Below are 22,523 nucleotides of genomic sequence, written 5' to 3'. Positions count from 1 at the left end.
ACACAGTCTTGATTACTGTAGCTATGTAACAAGTCCTCCAATTGGGCAGATTGATTCTTTTTCAAAATTATTTTAGCTATTTTAGTTCCTTTGTATTTCTGGGATTTGATAGGAATTGCATTAAATCTGTACATCAGTTTGGGGAGAACTGGCATCTTTACTATGTGCATCTTCCAATTCATGAACATGGTATGTCTCTTATTTATTTTGATCTTCTTTGATTTCTTTCAATAGTATATTGTAGTTTTCAACACACAAGGCTTGTATATGTTTTCTTCAATTTACACCTAAATACTTTTTTTAAATTAAATGATTGTAAATGCTGTTGTATTTTTAGTTTAAGTGACCACTTGCTTATTTCTACTACATAGAAACGCAATTGATTTTTTTATGTTTATCTTTCATCCTGCAAGCTGTCTAAACTCACTTATTAGTTTTAGGATGAGTTTTTTGTGCATCCTTGTGATTTTCTATGTAGACAATCATGCCATCTGCAATAGAAACAGTTTTATTCTTCCATTCCAATCTGCATGCCTTTTATTTTCATTTCTTGCCCTGTTATACTGGCTAGAACTTCCAGCACTAGATTGGATAAAAGTGGTAAGTGGACATTCTAGCCTGTTCCTAATCTTAGAGGGAAATTATTCGGTCCTTGACCATTAAATATAAGGTTGGCTGTAGTTTTTTTCCCTTCTCTATGCCTATTTTCCTAATTTTTTTTAAATCAGAAATTGGTGGTTCATTTTGTCAAATTCTTTTTCTGCATTGATTGATGTTATCGTGTGATTTTTTTCTTTAGCCTGTTAATATTGTGGATTACATTGATTTATTTTTTAATGTTGAACCAATATCACATCCCTGAAATAAACCCCACTTTGTCATGGTGTATAATTCCCATTATATGCTGCTAACTTTTGTTAAGGATTTTTACATCTGTATTCATGAGGGATATTGGTCTGTACTTTTCTCTTTTTAAAAAAATTTTTTTAATGCCTTTGTCTGATTTGGGTCCAGAGTAATACAAGCCTCATAAAATGAATTGGGAAGTGTTTCCTTCTCTTCTATTTTCAGGAACGGGCTTATGTAAAATTGGTGTTAATTTTTATTTAAATGTTTGATAGAATTCTCCAGTAAAACATCTGTGTCTAGAGATTTTGGCGGCAGAAGTTTTAAAATTACAAATTCAATGTTCTTGATAATAATAGCATACACAAATGATCTATCCTGTACTGGATGAATAGTAGTAGTTGTTTTTTGTTTTTCTGTTTTAAAGAATTGTTCTATTTTATCTAAGTTGTCAAATCAATGTGGGTAGAATTGTTTATAGTATTTCCTTATTATCCTTTTGATGCTTTCAGGGTCTATAGTGATATCTTCTGTTTTATTCATGATATTGCTAATTTATGCCTTCTCTTTTTTTTGTTGCTGCTGTTGTTTTTGTTTTGTTTTGTTTTTGTCTGTCTTGCTACTGGTTTGTCAATTTTATGGACCATTTAAAGAACCAACTCTTTGTTTCACCGACTTTTCTGTATTGTTTTCTGTTTTCAGTTTCATGGATTGCTGCTATTATCTTTGTTATTTCATTCTTTCTGCTTGTTTTGGATTTATTTTGCTTTCCTTTTTCTAGATTCTGGAGATGGGAGCTTAAATAATTGACTGAGACTTTCCTTCTTTCCTAGAGTATGAATTCAGTGCTATAAAATTTTTTCTTGGCACTGCTTTAGCTGTGTCACACAAATTTTGTTATGTTGTATTTTCATTTCCATTAGGTTTGACATAATTTTTTATTTTCTTTAAGACTTCATCTTTGAGCCATGGATTATTTAGAAGTATGTTGTTCACTTTCCAAATATTTGTAGATTTTCTCTGTTATCTTTCTGAAACTTATTTCTAATTTGATTCCATAGTAGTTGCAGGACAAACTCTATATGTTTTAGTTTCTTTTAAACTTGTTGAGGTTTGGTTAAGACCCAGAATGCGATCTATCTTGATATAGGTCCTTTGAGCACATGAAGAAGATGTGTATTTTGGGCCGGCCCCGTGGCACACTTGGGAGAGTGCAGCGCTTGGGAGCGCAGCAGCGCTCCCGCCGCGGGCTCGGATCCTATATAGGAATGGCCGGTGCGCTCACTGGCTGAGCGCGGTGCAGGCGACACCACACCAAGGGTTGCGATCCCCTTACCGGTCACAAAAAGACAAAAAAAAAAAAAAAAAAAAAAAAGATGTGTATTTTGTTTTTGTTGGGTGATATGTTCTATAAATGCCAGCTAGATCCTGTTGGCTGATTGTGTTAAGTTTTTGTATATCCTTGCTTATATTTTGCCTAGTTCTATTGATTGTTCAGAGATAAATATTGAATTTTGCAACTATAATTATGAATTTGTCTCTTCCTCCCTTCAGATCTATCAGTTTTTGCTTCACATATTTTAGAGCTCTATTGTTTGGGGCATACATGCAGAAATGGCATACCATTTCTTCTTGGTAAGTTTACCCTTTTATTATTATATAATATCACTTTCTGCCTCAGATTATTTTCTTTGCTCTGAAGTCTACTTAATCTTATATTAATATAGCTACTCCTGCTTTCCTTTGATTAATGTTTGCACAAATATTTATATATATATATATATATTTTTTTTTTCCATCCTTTTACTTTCAACCTGCTTAATCATTACATTTGAAGTGAATTTCTTGTAAATAGTATATAGTTGGGTTATGTTTATTAATACGTATTTCTCAGTTGATATATTTAGATCACTTATATTTAGATTAATTATGTATATGATAAGGTTTAAGTCTGCCATTATATTTTTTTGTTTTCTGTTTGTTCTCTTTGTTTTCTCTTTCCCACCTTCTTCTAAGTTACTTGGCCATTTTTTAGATTTCCAAAAATTGATTTTTTTATAAATTTGGTTTATTTGTAGTGTTTTTTGGTATATCTCCTTGTGTAGCTTTTTCTAGTGATTACTCTGAATATCCCATTATATACATAACTTATCACAATCTACTGGTATCATCATTTAAAGAATTTGAGTGAAGTACAGAAACCTTATTTCCCTTTATGTCCCTTTACTCTTCCCAATTTGTAATATAATTATCTTAATATTTCTTCTGCTTACACTGAGAACCACATCAAACAGTGCTATAGTTTTTGCTTCAAACATCAAATGTAATTTAGAAAACCAAAGAAGAGAAAGAAAACCTATTGTATTTACCCATATTTTTGCTTAATTTGTTTTTTTCTTCCTTCCAGATGTTCCAAGGTTTCTTCTTTTATTATTCCCTTTATGTTTAGAGAAATTTGTTTAGCCATTATTTAGGAAAGATCTGCTGATGACAGATTCTTTTAGTTTTTCTTCATCTGAAGAGGTGTTAATTTCCTCTTTATTCATGAAGAACATTTTCACTGAATAAGGAATTCTGGGTTGACATTTTTTTCTTTCAGCAGTTGAAATATTGTGCCACTTCCTTCTGGCCTCTACAGTTTTGGGTGAGAAATCCACTGTTATTCTAGATGTTTTTCTATTACAGGTAAGGTGTTGCTTTTCTCTGGCTGCTTTTAAGATTCTTTCTTTGTTTTTCATTTTCAGAAACTTAATTATGATTTGTCTTGGTGTGATTTCTCTAAGTTCATCCTATGGGAAATTTGCTCAGCTTTTTGAATTTGTAGGTTTATATGTCTTGCCAAATTTGGGAAGTTTTCAGCTATTATTTCTCTTAATACATTTTCAGCCCCATTCTCTTTTGCCTCTCCTTTTGGGACTCTAATGATACAAATTTGAGCTTTTTTGTTATAGTTCCATTGGTTTCTGAGACCCTGATCATGTTTTCACAGTCTATTTTTTCTACGTTGTTCAGATTGGGTAATTCTCACTGTTCTATCTTCCAGCTCATTGATTCTTTCCTCTGTTGCCTCCATTCTGCTGTTTAGCTCATCCACTTAGCTTTCTATTTTGGTTATTATATTTTTCAATTCTAAATTTTTCATTTGGTTTCTCTTTGTTTCTTTTAATTTTTGCCAAGACTTTTTACTTATTTGCTGAGACTTTTTATTTTTCTTTTTGTTTCAAGCATGTTCATCATTGCTTGTTGGAACAGTTTTATCATGATGCTTTAAAATCTTTGTTAGATAGTTCTAACATCTCTGTCATGTCAGTGTTGGCATTTATTGATTGTCTTTTCTCATCCAGTTTGGGATCTTGCTGGCTCATGTTATGATAACTGATTTTCTGTTGAGATCTGGACATTTTCATATTATTTGATGAGATGATAGATCACATTTAAAGCTAGTGTTCTAGCTGGACTTTTTTGTTACCCGGATCTAGCAGGGGAAGTGAGAGCACTGCCTTGTTGCTATCAGGTAGAGGTAGAACTCTCTATTCTACACTTGGCCTTTGTTTATTCTTGTGATGGGGACTTATCATTACGCCAAGTGGGAGTGGGAGTCCAGGCCTCTACCTAGTTTCTACTGAGGCTGTTGAGAAGGGAGCCTCATTATCAGCTGGTGGAGATAAAATTTCTGGCTTCCCACCTGACCGTCTCTGATACCAGTGAGAGTGTTGGATTGCCTTGTTACAACATCATGAGGTTGAAAAAATCTAGACTTCCCACTCACACTTGGCTTGCATGAGTCAGGGTGAAGCCTTCAGGGTTTATTGTGTGTTTTTGTGGTGTTTGGCTAAAATGGAGTGGTTATCATCTAATAGTATTCTGTCTTACTAGACAGCCTCTTCCACGGTCTTTTGGTTAGAGGGAGCAGGCTTTTGTTAGGATTTTTTCATCCTTTCTTTCTGTTCCTACTGTGTTTTGGTGGGTGCTGGATTATTCAGGTTCAATTTTGAGATATATGAGTCAAAAAGAAAACCAAAGGAATTCACCATCATATTATTTCTTGTGTCTCAAGTTTTCTAGCCAGTTTGCTGCCTTCGCTCCACCTTGCAGAGTCTCTTATATTTGTCTTATGTGTAATGCCTATGGTTTTTAGTTGTACCTAACAGGAGGAATAGGAAAAAGGAAAAAAATCACATCTTCTCCTTCTCAGAAGTGTAAGTTCCCTCAATGATATATGCTTAGTTGGAAAAAGGCAAGGTTTAAAACAGAGTTTGTGTGTGTGTGTGTGTGTGTGTGTGTGTGTGTGTGTGTGTGCGCACGTGCACATAGGCTATCTCTGGATAGTCAAACACAAAACATTGATAACATGGTTGCCATGGGCACTGGGGTCAGGGAAGAAGAAAACTCATGCTTCTTTCCATATTCTTTTGTATCATTTCAAATGTGTACTGTGTGTGTGTCACATCTTCAAGAGAATAGTTTTTAAAAGAATGCAGCATGATGAACATTTTCATATTCTCTGAGAATATCTCTGTGACTATTTGCCTAACTTTGGGTTATGGACTGAATTTTGTCCCTCCCAAAATTCATATGTTGAAGCCCTAACCCCCATTAGCTCAGAATGTGACCGTATTTGGAGACAGAGCCTTTAACGAGGTAACTAAGTTAAAACGAGGTCATTAGAGAGGACCCTAATCCAATATGACTGGTTTCTTATAAGAAGAGGAGACTAGAACACAGACAGTCACTCAGAAGGAAGGTCGCGTGAGGACTCAAGGAGAGGACAGACATCTGCAAGCCAAGGAGGGAGGCCTCAGAAGAAACTGACCTTGCTGACACCTTGAGCTTGGACTTCCAGCCTCCAGGCCTGTGAAAAAGTAAATTCCTGCTATTTAAGCCACCCAGTCTGTGGTACTTTATTATGGGAGCCCAAGCCAACCAACACACCCTGTTTGGAGATGACATTAAAGTTATGAATTTGAGACCCCCAGTGAGTGTGAGGCCTCGGACAGACGACCCCCTGGCCACTCCAGCTCAAGTCCTGCTAGTATGCTTGCTGTGGGGTCTGTGGAGCTCACGCTGCTGCTCTGGGGTGATCCCCCAACCTGGGGCTCCCTGCGTAGGGGAGGCCTGCCTTGCTCCAGACTTTCTACCGTAGCGAATGCAGTTTGGTGAACCTTCCCAATGCAGCTCCATCAATAACAGCACCGATACTGAGCCGCACCTGGATCCTCGTATGTGTTCTCAATCGGTCACACACCCAGAGGGGGGAGGACATGATTAAACAGGTTCCCTCGGCCTTCCGACAAGAGCAGCCCTGCAGTTTTCCAGTGAAAGTGCTTTGAAGAATATCATCCCATATGTTATGTGGAGTCTCTTATAAAAAGACCCATGGGACCCATCCCACTCTAATGCCATTCATTACCCACCTCTCAGCCTGTGCTTCCTTTTGAAACATCACAGGCTGTCTTGTTCTTTGCCTGACGACTTTCTAATGTGGTGGAAGGCTGGCTGCTTGATAATCAGTTACAAAAATAGTCTTTCAGTCGTTTTCCTCTCTCCCCTCCTATGTATCTTTGTTTGGTTCTTTTTAGTCTGTCTCTTTTCTTCTTTTTCTTGTTGGAGTTGATTTCAGTATTGGTCTACCCATGTTTTTGTTGCAAGCCCCCTTAACTCTGGAGATGTGTGTTTATGAGCTGGTGTGCACACACGGTCAGGGGAGGGAGATAATCCATTTATTCCTGGAGCTGTAATATCTAGTAATTGTCGTGTCAATTCTAAGAATGCTGACTGTTCTTTGAACATTTGTTATGTGCTGATGACTGTGTGGTATGCTTTTCATGCATCATTTCACTTGATCTCATGATAACCCTCTGAGGAAAGATATTATGGTCCTTAGTTCACAGAGAGAAACACAGGCTCTGAAAGGCCATAACATGTGGCCACAACTCACTTACCTTTAAGTAGCTGACTGTGGATTTGAAAGCTAGCTCTTGGATTCCACAGCCCAGGCTCTTAACTGCTGAAGTGCTGCTTGCCAGGAGGAAGTCCAGGTGTCTACCCCATGCCTGGCACGTGGCAGATACTCTTCATATAACTGTGAGGTATTAGCACTGTGACACATGGCTTTTGCTCTGTTTTGTTTGCAGCTGATCTTCAGTGCCTGTAACTGAGTAGGTGCTCATTATATGTTTGTTGAAGGTATCAAATGACTGAGTGAATAAATGAATGAACATGAGAATGAGCATGAGAATTAAGAGCTATAAGAGTTCAGAGGAGGGAGAGATTTTTTCCCACTTCAGGATAGGTGAGAGAAGAGGAGAATCTGCAATAATTCTCTCTCATGCTGGCAGTTAAAATCCTTAAAAACACTTCAAACAGGCTCTGTGGTTTCTTCCAGGGACAAGTGCGGGGGCAGAAGTCACCGAGCACCCAGCCCAGCCCTTGGGGGCATTGCTGGAGGCTTGAGGGGCCAAGCACAGGGGAGAGAGGAACCACGGGAACCCCAAATCCCTCTGCTCTATGGCCTTGAGGGCAGAGACTCAAAAAACTTCCTCCATGGAAACCTGTCATGGAACCTAAGTTCTACGTGAACTTGGTTTTTCCTTTGGTTTTTCCTCTTGTAAAGTAGGGATTCCCAGCTTTGTCGTGTGTCTCCCAGGGTTATTGGATGTGGGGGACCATATGGTTGAGTGTGGGCTGTGTGCACGTTTAGGGAGTGACCTAGGGACCCCAAAGAAGCTCCGCCCACCAAACCCTGTTCTACAAAACTCTCACCAAAATGACAGAGTGGCAGGAAAACAGACAGAAATGTCAACACAGATCCCTGGCCAAGGAAGGTATAGGTGACAGGTTGCTTCCCATGGCTGTGAACCTCTGGGGCACCAGCATACTCATGCTCGAAACAAACCCTTTCCCCCCAGGTCAGATGAGCGCTCAGCCTAAGGTGGCACCGTGTCTCTCCAGAGAACACTTTATGATAAACCATTTGCAGGTTGCAATTTCATTGCCAAAGAGGAACCCAGTGATGCAAAAGGAGATTGGGTGGGGTGGGGGCGGGAGGAGACCCTCTTATAAGCTTGTTACTCTGAAGCCAGTTTAATATGCCTTTCCAGGATTGCCGTGGATGTGGTAAATGGGAAGGCTGTGGACTCCTGGGAGCTGAGCCTAGGCACTCAGGTGGCTGGGCTGGGACCCTCCCTGGGGGTGAATAACCTTCTCACAGTCACAGTGAGTCACAGAGAGTGCAAGCACTGCGTGGAGTGCTTTTGGCTTTACAGAGCACTTTCATGTCTGTATCTGATATTTCATTCACTCCTTATAAGTAGCCCAAGACAGAGGCGTTTGGCCGCGAGGGCCATCTGGACCTAACATCCATTCCTTGGGGACGGTGGGGGGTTGAATCGGGCTAGCAGGGCCCAGGTCCCCTCTTCCATCACAGTGGCACTGTGGGAGTCTCTCTGGAAGGCAGGAGCCAGGCTGACCTTCCTAATCAGAAGGAGCTGGTTCCTGCCGGCCTTCCTGCTGGCCCCTCCACGCCAGCTTTCCAGAGGCGGGGATTGCAGCAGCGTCTGCCTTCACAGAAGAGCGAGCAGGACTGGGGAACGAGGCAGCGATGGCTTCGAGGGGAGCCAGAGGGGGGGATTTAATCCCCCATGGCTTTATCAGCCATTTACCCCTTTCTTTGTTATGGACAATTGATGGTTTTCAGTTCCATATAGAGTGCTGTGGAAATACCCCAAACCCACATCCCTGCCTGGAAGTCCTTCATCCCCTCGCACTTTGGTGCTATTACAGATAGGGGTGTCCACCCCCTTGCCCCACCCCTGCCCCTGCAGCATGTACTTGGGCTGGCTGTGCAAGCCATGGTGTTATGGGTCGAATTGTGTCCCCACGAAAGGTATGTGGAAGTGCTAACCTCCAGGGCCTCATAATGTGACTTTATTTGGAAATAGGATTTTTGTGGATGTAACTAGTTAAGATGCAGTCATACTGGACTAGGGTGGGCCCTAAACCCAATATGATGGGTGTCCTTATAAGAAGAGGGGAAGAGACATAGAGAGGAGAATGCCACATGAAGACATAGACACACAGGGAGAAGGCCACGTGAAGATGGAGGCAGAGATGAGAGTGACACAACCACCAGCCAAGGAGCGCTGTGGTTGCCAAGAACCACCAGGAGCCAGGAAAGAGGCGCAGAACAGACTCCCCGATGGCCCTCTAGAAGGAAACAACTCTGCCAACACCTTGATTGCAGACTTCCAGCCTCCAGAACCATGAGAACATAAATTTCTGTCATTTTAAGTCACCCAGTGTATGGCGATTTGTTACAGCTACTGTCCGAAAGTAATACACTTAGCTACGCTGCCTGAGTGCTAAAACACAGCTTGAATCATGTCTCTCTCATGCTCAGGAACCTTCAGTGGCTCCCATTGTCTTCAAGATAAAGTTCAGGCATTTGGCATGACTCACAAGGCCTTCCCAGTCCAGCTGGGCCCCATCCTCTGCTCTGGCCTCCTCCCCCAGCCTGTCTGCCAGTGGCCTTCCAGCCCTGCAATGCCACCACCCTTCTTTGTCTGGAAATCTCCTATTCATTCTTCAAAACCCGGCCCAAATGTTCCCTCCACAGGAAAGGTGTCCCTTCCAAGGTCTATGTGGACAGAAAGAGCTGGCTGGCCCCTCCTTGGTGCTTGAGAGCACCCCTGAAATACCTCCATGACAGCAGGTAACACAAGAACAAAACCTCCATGAGGGTACGTTTGTTCGTTCACTGTTGAGTCCTCAGAGCCCAGATAATAGGCTAAACATTTGCTGAATGAAAGTATGAATGAATGCAGGAATGAATGAATAAGTGCAATGTGCTGTAATTATAGTCATTTTAGAGTCTCCCTGTTCACTGAGCTCCTCAGTATAGGGACTTTGTCTCATTTGTCTTGTACACTTGTGGGTTGTGGGGAGAAACAGGTTTCTTTTCAACATCCGTGAGTGGAAAAGAGGAGGTTTGAGGGACACAGGTCTAATAGTAATAGAATGAAGCCAGGTGTACTCCCCTAAATAATAAAAAAGCATTCTCAAGCCCTCATGTCAGCCGACTGCAACTGCTTTAAAGATAGCTCAGAAAACAAAGGTCTGACACAAGTAATTCTATAGAAGCAATGTATTTCCAGGTTCCAGAGATGATAAATATTAAATGCCATCAGGAACACAGGACTAGAGCCAGAGGTCACCTCGTCCTACCTGTGTTGTAGGTAATGAAACAGACTCAGGGAAGGATTTTGCACCAGTCACGCAGTCCGACGGCCATAGAACCGTCCTGCTATCTTTTGTCTGCTGCTCTTATGGGAATGTTGATGCTTCTTATTTGATCCCAGCACATAAAAAGTGGAACGCCAAAGCAGGAAGGGCCCTCAGAGACTGTTCAGCCCAAATGTGCTGTCACAGAGATGAAAATGAAGCTCACTTACCGGGCGGGAGGGAGAGAGATGAGGTAATAAACGAAGAGACGCACCAGAAGCGGAGTGTGCTGAGAGCTGTGCAGGGAATTCAAATGGCCCTTTTCCATCACGTAGTTAGGGAGGGCTTCTCTAGGCAGGTGACATTTAAGCTGAGATCTGAATGACAGGAAAGAGCCAGCCAGCTGATAATCTGTGGAAGGAACATTCAGGGCAGAGTAAAGAATCAGTGCAAAGATCTTGAAGTCAAATCTGGTTTGGTGTCACCCCCAAAAGAAAAAATAATGCAAGATGGAAACACCAGCTAGCAACTCTAGCCAAGCACCGTGTCTTAGGTTCCGGTTCTCTAAAACTGGAGCCTGAGGTGGAGATTCTTGTGTGACTGAGTTAAAGAGGGAGTGTTCTCAGGAGAAACCTGTAAAGGAGTGAGGAATGTGGAATATGGAAGGGGAAAAACTAGGCAAAAATGCGGTTTAGGAGGAGTAAGTGTTTCACAGTGCTCCTGGACAAAAAGAGATACAGTCAGCCCTCCTAAACCGGGTTCCGCATTCCCAGATTCAACCAACGGCAGACAGAAAATAGCTGGAAAAATAAATAAACAAATAAAATAATACAACAACAAAAAACAATACAAATAAAAACATATAACAACTATTTACATAGCAATTACATTATATTTCTTATTATGATATATTATACTATATTAGGTATTAGAGATGATTTAAAGTATACAGAAATGTGTGCATAGGTTATGTACAAATACTACGCTATTTTACATCCGTGACTTGAGCATCCCCAAATTTTGGTACCCATGGGTGTTCCTGGAACCCATCTCCCACAGATACGGAGGGACAACTGTACTTTGCTTCGGCAGCCCTGGCAAACTAATACACTGCCCCTCACTAGTTCTATCTAGGGTTTAGTTTTTCATACCCTTTTAAAATGTTTTTCTTGGTAATCTTATGCCTGAATATAACAGTTTCTTCCTTTATTAACCCAATTCTAATTCAACTTCTAATCAACTAGAGGCTGAAAAGCTAAGTAAGCCATTTAACACATGGCTGAGCCATGGGAACCAATAAGATTCCGAGTCAGGCTTAATGCTTGAACATTGCCACAACTTCTTGTTCACACTTTACCCCTTGCTCTCAGATTCTTGTTCTAAGCTTTCTAGGTTCCCTGAAGCTGGGCCTTTAAGTCATTTGTCTTGATGGGGAGAAAGGGAATTAATATGCTGGGCCACAGGCTGAGCTTTTTTTCATACACTATCTCATTAAATTACCATGACCAAATGGTGAGGTAAGCATCTTCATCCCCATTTTATGCTCAAGTAATGAGAGCATCATACAGTAAAGAAACTTGCCCTAGATCACACAAGCAATGAGTAGCACAGTCAAGATTTGAACCCAGTCTTTACGACTTCAATGCCTGATTTCTTTCTGTTAGAACACCTGACTTCTGGCAATTAAACCTATCACCTAACCATCACAGTTATCACGGTGCCTTTTGTGGATGGAACTAGGATGCGACCATGGGAAAAGGATTCCAACAGGCCATCAGCCCGAGCCCTGGGCCCAGGCTGACCCATGACGCCTAAGTTCTTTGGCTGTTGGCTCAATCCAAAGATAGATTCTTGGATGCCATGCCAGTCTACAAACATTGTGTCCAAGAAATTTTCCCTTTTGTCCAACTAAATTCTCACTAGTTTCAATTTATCCCATTCCTTTTGGCAGGGTGCTGTCTAGAGAAGGAAAGTAAACTTTTCCCCTGTTTTTTTTCCAGATATGTGATATTTCTGCTAGAATGAAATTAGTCTTCTTCTTGCAAAAAGATCGAGTGCAACAATAGATTCTTTAATATCCCTTCTGCCTAATGGGAAAGAGTAACTCATCCCGAACCAAACAATTAAAAGAACAATTCTTTTTATCTGTCACATCTCACTGATGTCAGATCACTTGGCTCAGGACCCTCCTGTGGGCAGGTGCCTCCCTGCATAGCTGCTGCCATTTTGCCATGGATCCGAAAGCCCACATGATGTCGTTATCATTGTGTTAAAAGTATATAATGCTCTAATAAAGGCCTTGCTGTGGATTGATTGAATTGTGTCCCCAAAGTTCACATATTAGAAGCTTAATTTCCACTGTAACTGTTGAGGGTGGGAAATCCTGTTATGGTCATTGAAAGGTGGGGTCTTGAAGAGGTGATTAGATTGTAGGACCGTGCCATAGTGAGGAGATTAGTAATGATGGTCAGGGGTGGGGTTCTGACGGCTTTCTAAGAAAAGCACATGAGAGGTTAATCTCCCTCTGCTCTGCCATGTGAGGCCCCTGCATTGCTGGAAACCATCATCAACAAGGTCTTCACCATGTGTTTACTGGACTTTGGGCTTCCCGGCCTCCACAACTGTAAGCAATAAATTTTGTTTTCTTATAAGTCACCCAGTTTCAGGTATGTATGTTATCGGCAACAGGAACAGACTACTACAGGCCCTTGCTGGGTTTATACCATTTTTAGAATTTGATAAATGCTATGCCCAATTTACATAAAAACATAACCACAAAAGTTTTGATGTAATTTTAAAATACTTGTATTCTCTATTTTCCAGAGGCAATCACTGTCCATGGCACCAGGTTAAGAACCTTTGATGTAAAAATGGGCTGGAAAAAGAACAAAAAACACCATCCTTTGAATGGTTTCTAAGACTATTAGTGAACTTATCCCAAGGCCAGTTTATTCAATTATGAAGCTTCACATTGCCATCTGATCAAGAAAAGAGATTATGGAGGAAAGAGGAAGAGAAGCAGGAGGAGGAGAGGAAAAGAAAAACTTTGGCGCCCACTGACAGGCATGGGAGAGACAACCTGGAGAGCAAGACGCGTGTCCTTACCGATCGGGCTGCCCTGGGAGTCAGAAGCGCGGCTCCTGTCACAGTGAGTTAGATTCAATTTGCTGTTGAAGAAATCCTTCGTCTCCAGCCACGTGATGATATTTGCCAGCCTAAAAGGCAGCTGCGGGCTCTGCTTTCTCCCTGTCCAGCCACCAGAGACACTCTAAAAGGATCCTAGTTTTGTATTCATAAAGAAAAACACCCACCTGACAATGAGAAGAGCTGCTGCTTACTAGCTGTGTGACCTTGGGCAAATCCCTATACCTCTCTGAGCCTCAGTTTCTTCTGAAAAATAAGAGTAATCGCCCCTGCCTGGGCTGCCTCTCAGGGATGTGGTGAAGCCCAGGTACTTCACAGATTGAAAACACCAGGCTGACATTAAGAAAGGCCATGGGTCAGTGGGGTGAGGCTGGGGTAATTCACTGAGAAATGCCACCATCACCTGAGCCCCCATTCTCCTCCAGGGCAGGACACAGTCAGGCTCAGGGGCCTTTAATGTTCTGCCAATTTATTCTGGATCACTTCCAAGTACAACTGATTCTGTCTGTCCACTTCCAGCTGCTCCAGAGTTGAGAGACAGCCTCGTCCTTCCCCCACCAGCTGTTTCACTGTCAATCAGCTTGCTTAGACCTGGCACCAGCAGGAGTTTCACAAGTGCCATGGCACCAAGCACCCTCCCAGAGACTGTGTGGAAATTATGGGACACTGAAGGCTTGCGGGTCCCGATCTTTTGAAAGAATTTCTTGGGATGGGTAAGGCCATGTTTTCTAATCAGGCAAAGCCATTGCATTCAACCAACATCTTATGAGCACTTACTATGAGCTTGCTCACTGGGGATGCTGAAGAAAAACAGATGCGGTCTCTTTCATTCTGGGTGGGAAGGAACCAGCAATTGTTGAGCGGCTCAAGTGGGCTGGATACCATGTGGGTGTTTTCTGTAATCCTCACATCATCCCCTTTTACTCAACAACAAAAAGAGATTATAGGCGATTTGCTCTAGATGTGCAGTCGATAAGGGGTAGAGCCAGCTTTGGCCTCTCTGGATCCAAACCCTGGGCACTTTTCTCTGTATTGAGTTACCTCACCATTTGGAGGGGAGGCGAGAGGTTCGTAATAACATCAATAATAATAACTCACAATTTTTGAGCATTTATGATGCACCAGACACTGTGCTAAGTGCTTTATGTGGTTACTCTCTTCCAATATTCACAACATCATGACGTGGTTTCTATTAATAGCTGCATTTTACTGGTGATGTAACTTAGAATGTTAAACAAAGAGACAAAGTTCATACAGAGAGAAAGTGATAAATACAGCAGGCAAGTGCTGACGGCCCAGCTCCAGAGCCTGCACGGTTAACTTCTCTGCTGTGCTTTCCCCATCAAATAGCTAATTGCTCTACAAGGTGGTAAGAATCAACACGCAGAAACCAGTGAAAGATCCTCAGCTAATCTAGTGGCATGTATTGTGAGACCCTGTGAGCTCCCAAGGCTGGGGACCAACTCCTCCATCTTGGTGCCTTGGTATCTGGCACACAGCACGTACTCTCTGTGTGTCTGCTGGTGTGAACTCAAGGAGGCAGAACAACCCAAATGAAGGCAGGGAATGTTGAGTGTGTAGATCAGGTACCTGCCTCAAGAGTCCAATGATGTCTGGTGTTAGTTATGGTGAAGAGGGAACACTTACATTCTTCCCAGGGAGCAAGGCCAATGGGAGAGATTTCTCCTGGGTCAGAGGCAGGAGATATAGCTCTGTGGAAAGGCTGACTTTTCAGGCCGGCCCCATGGCTCACTCGGGAGGGTGCAGCGCTGATAACGCCGAGGCCGCGGGTTCGGATCCTATATAGGGATGGCCAGTGTGCTCACTGGCTGGGTGTGGTGCGGACCCCACCGTGCTGAGTGTTTTGATCCCCTTACCAATCAGGGAAAAAGAAAAAAGAAAGGCTGACTTTTCACTGCAAATGGTGATCCCTGGTCTGAAGAGTAAGATCTGTAATGACAGCAAGCATGGGCTCACAGCTGACAAGAAGGTTGGCAGCAAAGGGCTAGGGGGTTGATAGTATCAAAGTGAAAAATGGCTCTAATTGCAGCTTAGCACACAGCGCTCTCCAAAGATAAACCATGTTCAGCCAAGGCCAGTCCTTGGCCATGTTTGGAACAAGACAGAGACAAGGCCACCCTGCAGTACCCAGGTTGCGAGTGTAAGGAAGGCCCCCTCTAAGGAAGGTGCAGCTCCTCCCAACCCTGGCTCCATCTCCAACCCCCTCCTGCCAGGATTCTGGTCAGAGGTTAGCAGCTGCCTTTGCCAGCCAGAGCCTCTGCAGAGGAAGGGCCAGGCTGGTGCCGTTGAGAAGGACTGGTGCTCTGTGGAAAGAACATGGCCTGCCCCAACCAGGGTGGCTCCATCTTCTCTCTCTGAGTCCTGGGAAAGTCTTAACTTGGGCCGTCTAGGCCTCTTTCAGGCCCCTGTTTCCTTTGAATTTCACAGAATCTCAGGATGAACCACTTCAAACCTCCACTGCAGAGATGGGGAAACTGAGGTCCAAGTACAGAAGTGAATTAGCCTTGAAGAGATACAAACCAGGAGAAGGTCTCATCAAAAGCCACATTTTTACTCCAAGGCAAGGCTTCTGCATGGAATCCCTATCTGAAGTATGCTAGCTGAGAGAGGTCAAGGTGGACTCACACAGACCTATGGCTCTACCATAACCAGCTTTATGGTGTGGAAAATATCACTTCACCTCTCCAAACCTCTGTTTCCTCATGTATAAAGTGGAGAAAGTAATACCTGACATTCAAGACTGGTGAGGCTTTAATAAGAAAAAGTCAGGCATTCAATAAATGTCAGTTGCTACCCCATTCTGCCCAAAGGAGGTGATCTGAGTAGCATTATAGAAGACCCCAATAGCCCCCTTTCCCTTTATCTCTCTCACTCTGAATTACAAGTCTGAAGCCAGTCCTAAGCAGTCAAGCCCCTGCCTCCATTCTTTGGGCCTAAACTGGTCAATGACACTCTACTAAGCCCCAGATGACTATCAGATAAGGGCACCAAAAAAGATATTCCAAGTGGTGTCATGCAAAATGGTGGGGTAGGTAGCTCTAGGGGTTAGTCCTTACATCAAAGCAAACATTCAGCTGAAAAGGACAATTGAAATAAACCATTTTGGAGCCCTGAACACTGGACATTTATGCAACCAGGGGAATGCTCAATGAAGGGAGAGGTTTCTTATCTTTCACGTGAGGAGCATGGGCAAGCCAACTCCTGCCCCCCATTTCTCAGCCCTAGTGCACCTGTGGGTAGAGCAGCACATGTTCTTGGCACAGCTGGCTGGTGAGAGGGTAGGCAGCAAAACCTTGTCCTCCAAAACTTTGGGGTTGTGCATTTTTGTTGGTCTGGCAGTTTCCTGAGGGACTGGTGTCGGTGCTTCCCTGTTTTGGCCCTCTTGACATCAGTGCCTTCCCCTGGTGATGTCTATTAGAAGATTTAAAGAGAGAGAATCTTTTTCCTTCTCTTTTTGGAGCCAGACATTTAATAAAAATTTTTTCAGATCACTAGCTGACTGCAAAAGTAATGAATCAGAAACTCCAGTGGCCAGACACAACAAGGAATATACACTTTGCAAAAATAATTTGGAAAAGCTACCAACAGATGACTCCAGCCTTCAACAAGCAAAAATCAGCAATCCCCGAGGAGAAGGAGAATCTGTTTTCCAAAGTTACCACATTACAATATTCAGAATGATCAGTTCTCAACAAAAAACTACAAAACATGCAAAAAAAAAAAAAAAGTATGGCTCATTCACATGATTAAAAAAATTGATAGAGGAAAACCAGACATTGAAATTACTAGTCAAACACATTAGATCATCTGTATTAAATATGTTCAATGAGCTAAAAACCATGGACAAAGACTAAAGGAAATTAGAAAAAATATATATGAACAAAATGAGAATATCAATAAAGAGATAGAAATTATAAAAAGTAATCAAACAGAAATTCTGGAGCTGAAAAGTGCAATAGCTAAAACGAAAAATTTACTAGAGGTCTTCAACAGTAGATTTGAGCAGATGGAAGAAAAGATTAGAGAACTTGAAGATAAAACAATTAAAATTATCCAGTCTGAAGCAGAAAGAGAAGAGAATTAAGAAAAATGAACAGAGCCTGAGGGACCTGTGGGATACCATTATTTTACCAATATATGCATCATAAGAGTACCAGAAGAAGAATATAGAGAGAAAGGAATAGAAAAAAATATATAAGGAAATAGCGGCTAAAAATTTCCCAGACCTAATAAAAGATATGAATCTACATATCCAAGTTCAATGAACTCCAAGCAAAGTAAACTCAGAGATACAGACCAGGAAACATTTAGTCAAATTGCTGAAACCCAAAGACAAAAAGAGAATTTTGAAAGCAGCAAGAGAGAAGCAACTTATTGTGTACTATGTGTCTCCAATAAGATTAACAGCTGATTTGTCATCAGTAACTGAGGAGGCCAGAAGGCAGTGGGATGACATAATTAAAGTCTTAAAAAGAAAAAAAAAAAAGTCAGACAATAATTCTATATCTGACAAAACTATCCTTCAAGAATGAAGGAAAAATTAAAACATTTTCAGATAAGCAAAAGCTGTGGGAGAGGGAGCAGAAGAGGAAAGTCTGGTTCCTGTGCCTGGGGGAAGTAATGGTGTTTTTTTGTTTTGTTTTGTTTTTTGTTTTGTTGTTTTTCCTGATGGCTAGCTGGTACAGGAATCTGAACACTTGTCCCTGGTATTACAACACTGCTCTCTAACCAAATGAGCTAACCATAACTGGCTATCCATGGTGCTTTTCAAGTCACTCCTAAATAGTCTGGAATTAAAGAGACAAGAACAGGTGTGGGTCATCGCAGGACTTCAAACCGATGGTCTCCAAGGCCCCTTGAAACTGACATTTTGTGTTTCTGTGAAGCCCATAGAACCTTGAGAATGTCTGTAATAGGCAGCAGGTTAGTGAGAGAGTGGGCATGAAAGCAAAGTCTTCAGCATGTCCCCTAGGATCCCATAAAGGGCTCAGTCCATGTAACTAAGCAGTGTGGTATATTTGACCCTGAGAACTCCTCATGAGAGGAGAGAAGACCTGAATGTTTGCATGGAGTTGGGCAGGAGAGAGAATAAGTCCTCACTTGAGTCAGTGCTGAGAAGAGAACATGCTCCTTCACTGCATACGATTACTCCCTGTGCCTCACCTCTTAATTCCCACCTAACTCCATCCTTTAAATTGCATCCTGGTGATCTCTGCAGATAAGATCCTGTCCTTCCCTGTTTTAATCCCTTCAGTTGCTCTCATCATCCAAAGGTTAATATGACAACAATTGACTTATCATTCAAGGTCCCCTAGGCCCAGCCCCTGCCACCTCTCTCACATCATCATCCATCAGTGATGAACAACCTAGAGTCCCATCAATATGCAAGATTTTCTTATGCCCCAAGGACTTGGCCCTGCTGTTCCCTTCACCATGAAAGCCTCCTCTCCCCACTACTCATCCTTCAAGTGTGAGCCTTCCTTGAACCCCTGACCAGGGAAGGGGCCCTCCTCTGTGCTTAGGTCTACCATGGCACTCATTGTTCTAGATGGACCACCTGCTTTCCCCATCCCTCAGTGAGTCCATTGTATTTGACCATCTCTGAATTACCCAATACTAGCATAGAGCCTGGTACCATTCTGTATGTGCAGACAGGGATGGCAGGATGTGAGAAAGGAAGACAGTACAAGATTAGGCAGGGACTAGAACTAAGAGTCTTTGATGTCATAAGAAGCAATTTGGACCTCTATTCTATGATTTCCAAAATGCCCTTGAAGGGTTTTAAGCAGAGAAGTGATGAGGTCACAGTTATGCTTTAGAAGGATCATGCTGCCTGTGGTGTTGAGCTGAAAAGGCTTGGGTAGTATCTGGTACGTAGAAGATTCTCAGAAGATCAGCTCATCTGCCACCTTCCAGCCTCTCCTCTCCCAACCCCCAGACTTCTTGGTCCTAGACTTACCCTCCCCTTTCACTAGCACCTGGGCCCTTCTTACATTTACTCCTATCTTCTGAAGTGGCCTCTCCTCTTCTGCCTGATCCAAGCTCACCAAGACTTTCCAGATGAGTGACAAGTGAGTAAAAGGGGGACACAATTAGAGGCTGTGTCCAGGGAGAAGTCAATAGGGCCATGATCTAGACTAGCAGGAGATGAGCCAACTAATTTGAGAGACAGGGACCCTCATACATGTGGGTTACATGCTTATCAGTTTCCTTGAATCCAACCCCCAATGAACCACTAACTCAGAAAATAAGGGCTATCTGGAGGGTTGACCCAGCAGGATCGTTGTGCACAGAGAATCTTGCTAGTGGAGAAGTATCAATTGCTCAGGTCTGCTCTAATGCAACAGAAAATTCCCTAGTAAAGAAAAGAGAAAAATCAAAGAGAGCAGGCTTTGATTTTGTGCTGAATTCACAGCCAAAAGCCTCTCAGAACGGAAAAAAGCAACCACTAAGCCTGTGGGTAGATGGGTTAAAACTGCCAGAAAAGCAGGAAGAGTCTTGGCAGTGGCCATGATGACGTGGGAAGCTCAGATGTTCTGCCCCTTGCCAGGTGCGCCCAGCCCCTGCCACCGGAATGGAAAAGGTGTCCCAGCGATGCTCTCAGCATGGCCACTGGGGCACATCAGGTGGAAGACCACTCATTCTGTTCACCCCACAGACCTTGGGGACAACTGCTCTGGTGCTTGCCCATGTAACCAGGGCTCTTGTGCTCATACTAAGTTGACATCAGTGCTGGCAAAGCATCATCCCTGTTCTTCTGTTAGATCACAAGATAATATGTGTAGAGCACCTGTAGGTATTCAATGAATGAATGCCAATGTCTTTTCCCCAGGCTTTCTAAAGCTGAAGGTTAAAGTGAAATGCTCCTGAAGGGCTGAAGGGCACACAAAGTTTATTGTTTGTCTCTGCTTGGAGGAGGCCTGGCTGAAAAGAATTGGCCCCAAGTCAACAGTTGTGCTCAGAAAGGCTCCCCTCTGCTATAGCTCAAAGAACAGAATGAGAAATACTTATCACCCATACCTTCCGATAGGTCTCTGAGCCCACTGAGAGCCCCCTTGGGTCAAAGTGCCTCCATTCCACCTCTGGTGGCTAGTCATGTGGCATTTAGGAACCCAGGGAGGCCTATGTGATATCCAAGCTTCTCTGGTTGGTGGACAATGCATGTCTATGCCATAGGGATGGGTGGAATCTTGTCATCCAGAACTGGGCAGCTGGCCCACCTGGCCAGGAAATCATTTCTTTCAAAAATTACTACAGAGGTGGGGTGGAATGGGAAAATGAGGCAGGGAGATCAGAATTCACAGCCCAGCCCGGCTGCTAGCTGCTTGCCTTTGGGCATGTGACTATCCCTCTCTGAGCCTGTTTTCTCATCTGCAAGGAAGGGGTAACAGCAGTGTTTTCACTGGGCTGTGGAGAGAAAGAGCTGAGATAATGCACATGAAGAGTCTAGCAGAATGTTTGAAACCCAGAATCTGCTCAGCAAGTAACAGTTCCATTAGCTTGTCCTCCCATTCTGCTCTCCCTAACATACCCACCCCTAAACTAGACTCTCTTTGCATGAACGCAACCTCCCTTAAGTTTCTCACACACTTTGAGGGTGGAAAGTTCCTTTCTTGTCTTCTTCATCCGTATTCCCAACTGCCATCATAGGCTTTTCCTTGTCTGTATCTCACACATGGGCTCTAGGCTCACTGTGACTTCCAAGCTGACCACTAATCAACTCATTTTGTCCTCCAAGTAACTTCTGGGGAAACAGTGGCTCCCACCTTCCTTATCATTGTCTAATCCTGAAGAAGTCGGGCCACTCATGGAAGTGGTATCTACAGTGTGGTCCCAGCTTGTTGACCCAGCCTAATCCTGTCATTCATCCCTGTGCTGCTAACAGACTCAACTTCTTGCTGCCACCAAACCCATCCTATGCTCTCCTGTCTCCATGCCTTTGTCCCTGTAATGTTCTGCCCCATGAACTTGCACACACACACACACACACACACACAAACACAAACACATACACACACACACACACACCTGTGAAACCCTTCACCTCCATCTCGAAGGGTCACCTGGACCCTGAGACCCTCAGCAAGCACATTAGTTACAAATCCTCTGAACCCTGGAGTCATATCCCTTTCAGCCAACTGTTCCCATGCATCCAAGTTTTTGAAAGACTTAAGGAAGAACTTACCTATATTTTCCTTCCAGCCAGATGGAATATCTTTCTCTTGTAACCTATATTAGTTTGCTAGGGCTGCCACAACAAAATATAACAGACTGTGTGACTTAAACAACAGACATTTATTTTCTCCCAGTTCTAGAGGCTGGAAATCCATGATCAAGGTGACAGCAGGGTCACTTTCTCCTGAGGCCTCTCTCCTTGGCTTGCAGATAGCCCTCCTTCTTGCTGTGTCTTCACATGGTCATCTCTTTGTGCACATGCACCCCTGGTGTCTCTTTATGTGTCCAAATTTCCTCTTCTTATAAGAACACCAGTCAGATTCGATTAGGGCCCACCCATATGACCTTGTTTTAACTTAATTGCCTCTTTAAAGACCCTATCTCCAAATACAGTCACACTAGGGGTTAGAACTTCAAAATATGAGGTGCAACACAACTCAGCCCATAACATAATCCTTTACAGATTTTTGATTCTTTGAACTCCTAGCCTCAAGTTAGTGTCACCTGTATGCTATGTCATCTTCTGCCAGACTGTGCTCTCCCAGAGAGCAGAAATAAAATCCAATTCATACCCTATGTCTTTTTTTGTCAGCACCAATAAATGCTCCACTTTTGGATGTACCACATCACCAATGTAACGTATTTGGGGATAGAGCCTTTAAGAGGTAATTCGGGTTAAATGAGGTCATGAGGGTGGGGCTCTGGTCCTGTGGAATTAGTGCTCTTATAAGAAGAGATACCAGAGAGTTTGTGCTCTTTCTCCACAAGAGCACAGAGAAAAGGCCATGTGAGGATGCAGTTAAAAGACAGCTGTCTGCAAACAAGGAAGAAAGCCCTCAGAGAAAACCGAATTGGCTAGCATCTTGATCTTGGACTTGCCAGCCTCCAGAACTGTAAGAAATAAAAATTTTTGTCTAAGCCACCCAGTCTGTGGAATGTTGTTATGGCAGCCTGAGCTGACTTAGACAATGGCTGATACTTTCTCCTCTTATTTTTCTAAAGTGTTATTGAGATATATATAATTCATATACTATACAACCCACCCATTTAAAGCATAAAATGTAATGGTTTTTGGTATATTCAGAGTCGTGCAACCATCACCACAATCAATTTTAAAA

Source organism: Cynocephalus volans, chromosome 3 (assembly GCF_027409185.1).
Source record: "Cynocephalus volans isolate mCynVol1 chromosome 3, mCynVol1.pri, whole genome shotgun sequence".
In the NCBI taxonomy this organism is placed as follows: Eukaryota; Metazoa; Chordata; class Mammalia; order Dermoptera; family Cynocephalidae; genus Cynocephalus; species Cynocephalus volans.
The sequence above is the reverse complement of the archived record's forward strand: the minus strand, read 5'-3'. Positions refer to the sequence as shown.